At 45.5% G+C, this 7,500-nt stretch overlaps 1 protein-coding gene across 1 annotated transcript in view; it reads left to right on the top strand.

The window, feature by feature from the left end:
- Positions 1-7,500, top strand: part of sulf2b (sulfatase 2b) — a 376,002-nt gene that overhangs the window by 93,564 nt on the left and 274,938 nt on the right. The window lies entirely within an intron of this gene.

Genomic DNA, 7,500 nt, shown 5'->3' with positions numbered 1-7,500 from the left:
ACACACACACACACACACACACACACACACATGTTGTATCTCCGTGACCCTGAGGGCTCTCAGCTCTAGCAGACTGCTTCATCATCACCATCACCTCTTACACACACACACACACACACACACACACACACACACACACACACACACACACACACACACACACACACAGACACACACATACATACACACTCACACACAAACCCTGCCACCGACCGACGTTGTACATATGATTCAATTGCCTTTTAATATGGTTGTATGGTTTTCAGATCGATCAAGTGTGCGCAGCCCGAAGGGCCCCAGAAGGGCCTGGTGAGGAGGAGGAGGAGCAGGCGGAGGAGAGAAATCATTACTAATTAGATTTATCTGTCTGAGTCGCAGTGGGCTGGGGGGATAAGGGCCCGCCCTACCTCCTGACCCTCTCCACTGTATGCTTCCTATGTCTCAGTGCCAGGGTTGCCAGATGTGACATATAATTTCCAGCCTAAAAATACTAAAAAAAAAAAAAGAACGAGCCTCATAAAATGCCGTCCAATTACAACCAAATTCTATTGATTTCTATGACCATATATCTACAAAAAACGGCCATCCTAAACAGCCCAATTGGGTGGGAAACCGCCCAATCTGGCAACATTGGTTAGTGCCCATCCTCTTCTTCCTCACAGTCATTTTTGTCATACTTGGCGTCATAGTCTTTTGGTGCTTAAAGCTACACTAAGTCATTTCTTCTCTGGGATGCGGGCTGCACCTTCCTCCTTCCCCTCTCCACTTCACTCCCTCCGCCATTCTTGTTGGACACAGTCTATTTCGTCATCCTGTCGGCGTTCAGTTGCTTGGTTGGATGTTGCTTCGGGGGAACTGAGGTCTCAAAGCTACACTAAGTCATTTCTTGTTGGGGATAACAGGGGTGCATCTCCTGCTCCTCTCGACGTTGCCCATCCTTTTTGGTCACAGTCTTCATTGACGTGTTTCAGTGGTATTGGTTTCTTGACCCTTCTAGCAGAGCCTTTATTTTCGCCTTGATGCCAAAATGGCAATGACCGATTCTGAATCTGTTAACTATGACTCTAGGTGATATCATAGCAGTGTTGTCATGCTGTAGTTATGGTTCTTCAGGGCATGGTGAGTTGGATTGCTAGCGATCCCATCTGCCAGCTGCACCAAAGGACTACAGCTGATACACTGACCTTGGGATAGGGGCCGATAATTTCTGTGTGTTCTTGCTTGATGCGGGACATGCCCTTTTTTCCAACATCCTGTGCTTCATTGTCTGTATTATGGGATGGTCAGGACCAGGCCAATCATTCACAGCCATCTGTACAATCTTCAAGCATTTGCATCACAACAGCTAGCAAGAGAGAGTGGGGGATGGGTTTGTTGTTCCTGAGTTCACTTCCTGTACGGGTCATGTGATCGCTCGGTCTGGGCGCATAACAGATACGTCATGAGTAACTATCGCTGATTGGGTGAAAGCTGTCCAATCATTTCAAACCAGAACTGGGTGTTACTTCCCGCTTCCTGCAAGCGCTTCAGAGCAAAGAAATGCCAGACCATAAATACGAAATGAAATGGTAGTATTATGGGATGGTCAGGACCAGGCTAGTGTTTTGCATGCTTGAGGCTGGATATTACTTTGGTGGCATGGCTGTAACTTCCATTGAGGTCATGTCCTCTGTATTTTTTTTTATGTAAAATTGATCTATGATGAAAATCAATCTATGATCAACAATGACAAACGAGCAAACTTAAAGTTTGACTGAACAGGCTGAATCATTCTAAATGTACAGTGTGCAGTACAGCACACAGTATTTGACCTCGGTGTTTGAAAATGTCTCGTTACGGCCCTGTCTGGGGTCTTAGACTTACACCATGTCATTTCATTGTCTTCACTCACAGTCACCCTTGAGGTTGGAAGAGGAATCTCTCTCTCTCTGAGGGAACCACGGAGTGATACTTTGATCCTCTAAATTCACTTAATGTGGTTATCACTGATGGCGAGCAAGTGATTTCACTGCCTTTCACCCAGTAACAAGCTGTTAAGCCACAAAAACGATTTTTGGGAATGCTATTGGAGAGTGAAAAAAACTAGCGTGGCTTTATCATTGCAGCTCATGTTATTTTTTGTTCATTGTGTGTGCTTCAGTACAGCCCAAAGAAATAGTTGAAAAATGGGAGAGAGGCCAAGCAAACAGTCCGAGTGACTTTATCTCTGCTGCCCGTGCGTGTGAATGTGGACACGTTAAGTGGAAGGTTGATAGTGTGGCCTGCGAATTACGCAGCAAGTTCCTTGAGTAAGAATAGGATTGATGGATAAGAATGGATTGAAAAGGGGGAGGAGGTCTTATTTGGTTGTGGAGAGAGAGAGAGAGAGAGAGAGAGAGAGAGAGAGAGAGAGAGAGAGAGAGAGAGAGAGAGAGAGAGTAAAAATGGAAGGAAGGAAGGAAAGAAAAGAAGGAAGAAGAGGTGAAAATGATTTGACTCCCATCCCATGAAAGGACGTCCGATAATTGGCAGATTGGATGGGTGTAAGGAGGCGTGAGGTGGCGGAAGTGGTGATAGCGGTGGTGGTGGTGGCAGGGTGCCTTTTTCATTCTCCATCCAATTATACACAATGGCCTCTCATTTTGTCCTCCGGAATGGCCGAGCACTTTGGCAGCCGTCGTTTTTACAAAATGTCACCACACCCACCATAACCACTCCTCAACACAGCCCGCTATAACAAAGCCACTCCGTCACACCCCACCCTACTCCGCTCCGTCAGTCACCTCACCCTCCCAGCGATCTCTGCCCGTTACGAGGTGCCACTATGAACAGCGTGTTCCGTGCTTCGGCTCCGTGCCTACACAATGTGCTGAGACATTTACGACATGCTCCCCACCCACCCCATCCCACACCACACCACACCACACCACACCATACCATCACCACCATCTCCCCTCCTCTACGTTTCCCCTATCCCACACCTCCAACACCAGCCCTTTTCTCATTTAGAGCTCGTTCTCTCTCTCTCTCTCTCTCTATGGGCGTTTCAATCTGGCAGAGTTAATTAAAGGCGTGCCTGCAAATGGTTTTTAAAAAGGGGGACTCAGAGGAATCGTAAAACACGACTAAAACGAACGACATCAGGACGTCCTCCCTCCGGATATTTTTTTTCACCCTCGACATCTTTAATTTTTTAATCTCCGCCACACCAAAATTCAATGATTTTTTCTTTCTTTCGATGTTTTCTAAACCTCAGGCCCCAGGTGCATGCAGTGTGTCAGGCTCCAGATGAGAATGAGAAAGCAGAAATGGGCATTACATACAAAGATTGTTTTTCCCTCTCTCTTATTGATTGATGTGCGTGTCTCTCTAGGCACCATACAATCCCGTGTGCGCAGTTTCAGGTGTGTGTGTGTGTGTGTGTGTGTGTGTGTGTGTGTGTGTGTGTGTGTGTGTGTGTGTGTGTGTGTGTGTGTGTGTATGTAAGTGTGTGTGTGTGTGTGTGTGTCTGTCTGTCTGTCTGTCTGTCTGTCTGTCTGTCTGTCTGTCTGTCCGTCCGTCCGTCCGTCCGTCCGTCCGTCCGTCCGTCCGTCTGTCTGTGTGTGTGTGTTTGAGAGAGAGAGAGAGAGAGAGAGAGAGAGAGAGAGAGAGAGAGAGAGAGAGAGAGAGAGAGAGAGAGAGAGAGCGTCCATGTGTGTGTGTGTGTGTGTGTATGGTTTAGTGTGTATGTTTTAGTTTGTGTGTGTGTGTGACTGCGGCCAAATGAATTGCCTTTGCTTGGGCTAATTCTGTACCTCCTATTGATTTCCATATTACTCCGGGGTCTGTCTGTCTGGACTCCTTAGCCCAATGAAAAGATGGTACCCAGTGTCCTGCCGCTGTACCAGGGAACACTGTTGTAGGAGCACAGGGCCATTGATTGAAGTGCCAGAAGCAGCCTCACCTCAATGGGGAGCCAAGATGAGAAATAACAGTCCAGAATAACAGCATGGCAGCACCTGAATACATAGTAGTAGACACACTGTCTTCCAGTCACTACTCGACCATTCCAGTAAAAACAGTTCCTATATACTGTAGAAAGCTAGCCAGAGAGCTGAACAAAGTAGAAGTAGATGTAAATTAATATCATGTACAAGGCTTTTACTTACATCATGAATAAAATTCTACTTGCCTGTGACCATGAACGACCATTTTTTTATGCATACTTACACATTCTACTGAAAGACAAGACTTCCTCATTCTCATGTACAACCAAGGCATCTAGTTCAGGCATTCGGCGTGTATTATATTTTCTGTTCTATTTTATTAAGTTACATTCTGTGTAAGGATTCGGACCACAACCATAAGGGGTCAAACAATAGAGCCTTGTTTCACTCCTGAAATTTCACCCGTAATGAAATAGTGTAATTTCCTGCAGTCACGCACTGCCCCTTATGTCTTGAGTATGAAGTATGAAGTCATGTTATCAGCTAACCCAATTATCTCATCAGCTCCAAAAATGTGAAGTAATTTTGACTGTGACCAAGAAGAACAAAAGACATGACCTTTTCACAAAACTGTTCTCAGCTTGCATTGTTCTTGGGAATGGGGGGTTCCGGAGGGTTTAGTAATTTGTCTTATCCTTTTTGCCTTGCTTTTCTGACTGGCTAAATTCACTATAAGAAAGATTGCTATGGTGCTGACTTGTCAGCGTGTGGCTTGTCTAAGGATTAGGAATTGAACAAAGAATCCGACTGGGCAAACACAAAGACTGTGTGTAGGTGAAGGTATAAGTGAGAATGGCAAAATTACTGCAGGAAAGAACAGCTCCATAAAGATTAAGCACACCTACAGTATGCAACTCAATTAACCAATGATCCCTCCCATAGGCCTACTGTGTCAGGCCCGTTCTCTCACCAGTTACATTCGGAACCATTGATCTGATCCTACTGAATTGCCAGGGGGTGGGGGTGGGGGGGAGGGCACCAAAAAGGGGCGGCACAATCAAGAAACTCCACCCCCACAAACATAGCAAAATAGCCCTTTCTAACACTGTGCGATCTGGTCTCTTGATTGTGATTGGCTGATAGTTATTTTAAATCGGGCATAAACACACACCACTCCAAACAAAGATTCTATGCCTGACTAAGTTAGACGCATTGTGTGTCGCATCGTGCCCCACTCCCCTTACCTTTTATGAATGGATCACAAACCCATGGCCTCTCGTGTCTTTTTGTTTAAATTAACCTGTTGTTTTTGCATTATTCACCACTGACAAGCGTTTTTACCGGTCTCTGTACTTTTCCAAATATGACAGTATATTACCCGTGATGACCCTGCTGAGGTGGACGTTGTCATCTAAACTAAATGTTTTTTGGTTCGCATCGTAAACCAGGGACGCAGGAACTCATTTTGACCAGGGGGTGCTGTGGTCGGCGGAGGGTCTGGGAGTCCTCTCCCAGAAAAAAAAACGTGTTTTTTAGATGCAATTTCCTGCACTCTAATAAATTTTAGGATGAAGTATGGCGAATCCCATCTGACTAACTTCTTCATGTTTTATGTAGCCTAACCAAGGATGACTAGATTTTACCTTTTTTTTGTTTAACATTTCACTTCAAAATTATTAAGTTCTTCTTGAGGAAGGGAAACGCGCACCTAATGTGGAGGTGAGGGCGTGTTCAAGAGCAAATCGCGCTGCCGTGACAGTTTCTCTCATCTCTATGGGCAGTCTACAATGTGTGAAATTTAAATGCATGACTAGGCTATGCGATGCACTTGTGAGAGGTGACCGGGCTTTCAAACAATTTAGATTTTCTTGCAATTACAGTACGACTGTGTATCTCAAGATGCATACGATCAGGACCCCTGCACTGTCTCCCCGCCCGCGCACAAAAGCACGCACGCACACACAGACAGCCCTACTGCTTCCCGAATGTGATTACACTCTGACGGCCAAAGAGTTTGTGCTGTGATCGGCGAGAGAAGTAGGCTAAGCGCCAAAGCAGCTTGTGCCATTGCTGGCTATTGATACAGGGAGAGTGTGAAAGCCACCTTTAGTTTGCATTTGACGTAGGCCATATTTAAGACTCACTAAAAGTATGTCTGAATACACAAGTGCAGCTGCGTCTGTTGTCCAGTATGGGGGGTGCTGGAGCACCCGGAGCACCCCACTTCCTGCGTCCCTGTCGTAAACCAAATTTCTGGTCCCCAAATGCTCTTATTTTCGGTGTGAACATGTCAGCTGGTTCGAGATAATGTGCGGGACACCGGTGATTTTTTTTTCAGCCTGCACCACCTATCGGCACTGCCACTCCAGAACTAATGCGAGCACAAAAGATAAGACTGTAACTATCATGTAAGTGTTATAATGACTGGATTTCATTATAATAACTGGTTAGCGATTCCAGACAAAAATGGATCGTTATTTATTTTTTGTAAATAGGGCATGGACTGGACTCATTCTGCTACTTTACTAAGCCAAATGATGTGCTACGTTAATGGTTCACCAGGTAGAGGAGAATGAATGCTACATCAAGGAAGGCCACTGTGTGTTGAATTGAGTGTTGTCCAAAAATGGACAGTGACACAGTTAAGGGGTGCCTCAGGGACAGGAACATTCACCGACCATTATGGGTGAAAAATGGAATAGATGTATGATGAAATTCCAGGAAAATGGCAGGGAATCAGTGACGTGGCATTAACTGCTGGAAGCTAACCACATTTACTTTTTACTCCCCTTGGTGTACATAGTGAATTTTGCTCTATTAATTTAACTCGTGGAAAGCCGGATGTAGCATTCTAATAGTTAGTGTTGAGCTAAGATAAGTGTTGAGCTAAATTTACTGTGTTAAATGGGGAGACAGCAGCTGGGTTAAATGGGGATCATATTAATCTCAATAGCAGGGTATGTGCATGCATCTTACTCTATCGCTCCTGGGTGCTGAACTCCCATCCACCCCGAACCAATAGATCACGCACATGCACAGGCACACACACAGGATCATCATCATCATAGATCAGTCAGACAGCAGTTTGCTCGGTTGCTGCTACCTAACTGATACATACTGTAGATAGCCCCTGGGTGGTAGTCAATATGAAGGGGGCGAGACTGATCATGTTTTTCAAGGCGTTCGTTTGGGATCTGGCTGGCACCGTCTGTCTGTGGCATGGAATCACCCCATGATTTCAGGCAAGAGCCCATGATGATGGTGAGTTCAGGCCTCTCAAGCAATCTAGGCCTAGGGTCCCCAGCTAAAAGAGGGGGCCCTGGTAACAACGGGTTATATATTTGCGAGTGAGTCCAACCTCCCTAAATTCAATGACCAAAAATTCCAGTAATATTGATATCACTCTCTCTCTTGAGGGGCATGGGGCCTTTCTTGAAGAGAAAAAAAGGGGGCCCAAGTCTCTTTTTCCCAAACAACTTGAAACAGCCCTGTCTTAAAGTTCAGGCCTGGTCTCGTGATGATGGTGAGTGTACACATCACATGAGTAATCTCTCCAGAACGTCCTGGGGGGAGTTTTATTGGATTGGATTTCAAT

Source organism: Engraulis encrasicolus, chromosome 10 (genome assembly GCF_034702125.1).
Source record: "Engraulis encrasicolus isolate BLACKSEA-1 chromosome 10, IST_EnEncr_1.0, whole genome shotgun sequence".
In the NCBI taxonomy this organism is placed as follows: Eukaryota; Metazoa; Chordata; class Actinopteri; order Clupeiformes; family Engraulidae; genus Engraulis; species Engraulis encrasicolus.
The sequence above is the reverse complement of the archived record's forward strand: the minus strand, read 5'-3'. Positions and strand labels throughout refer to the sequence as shown.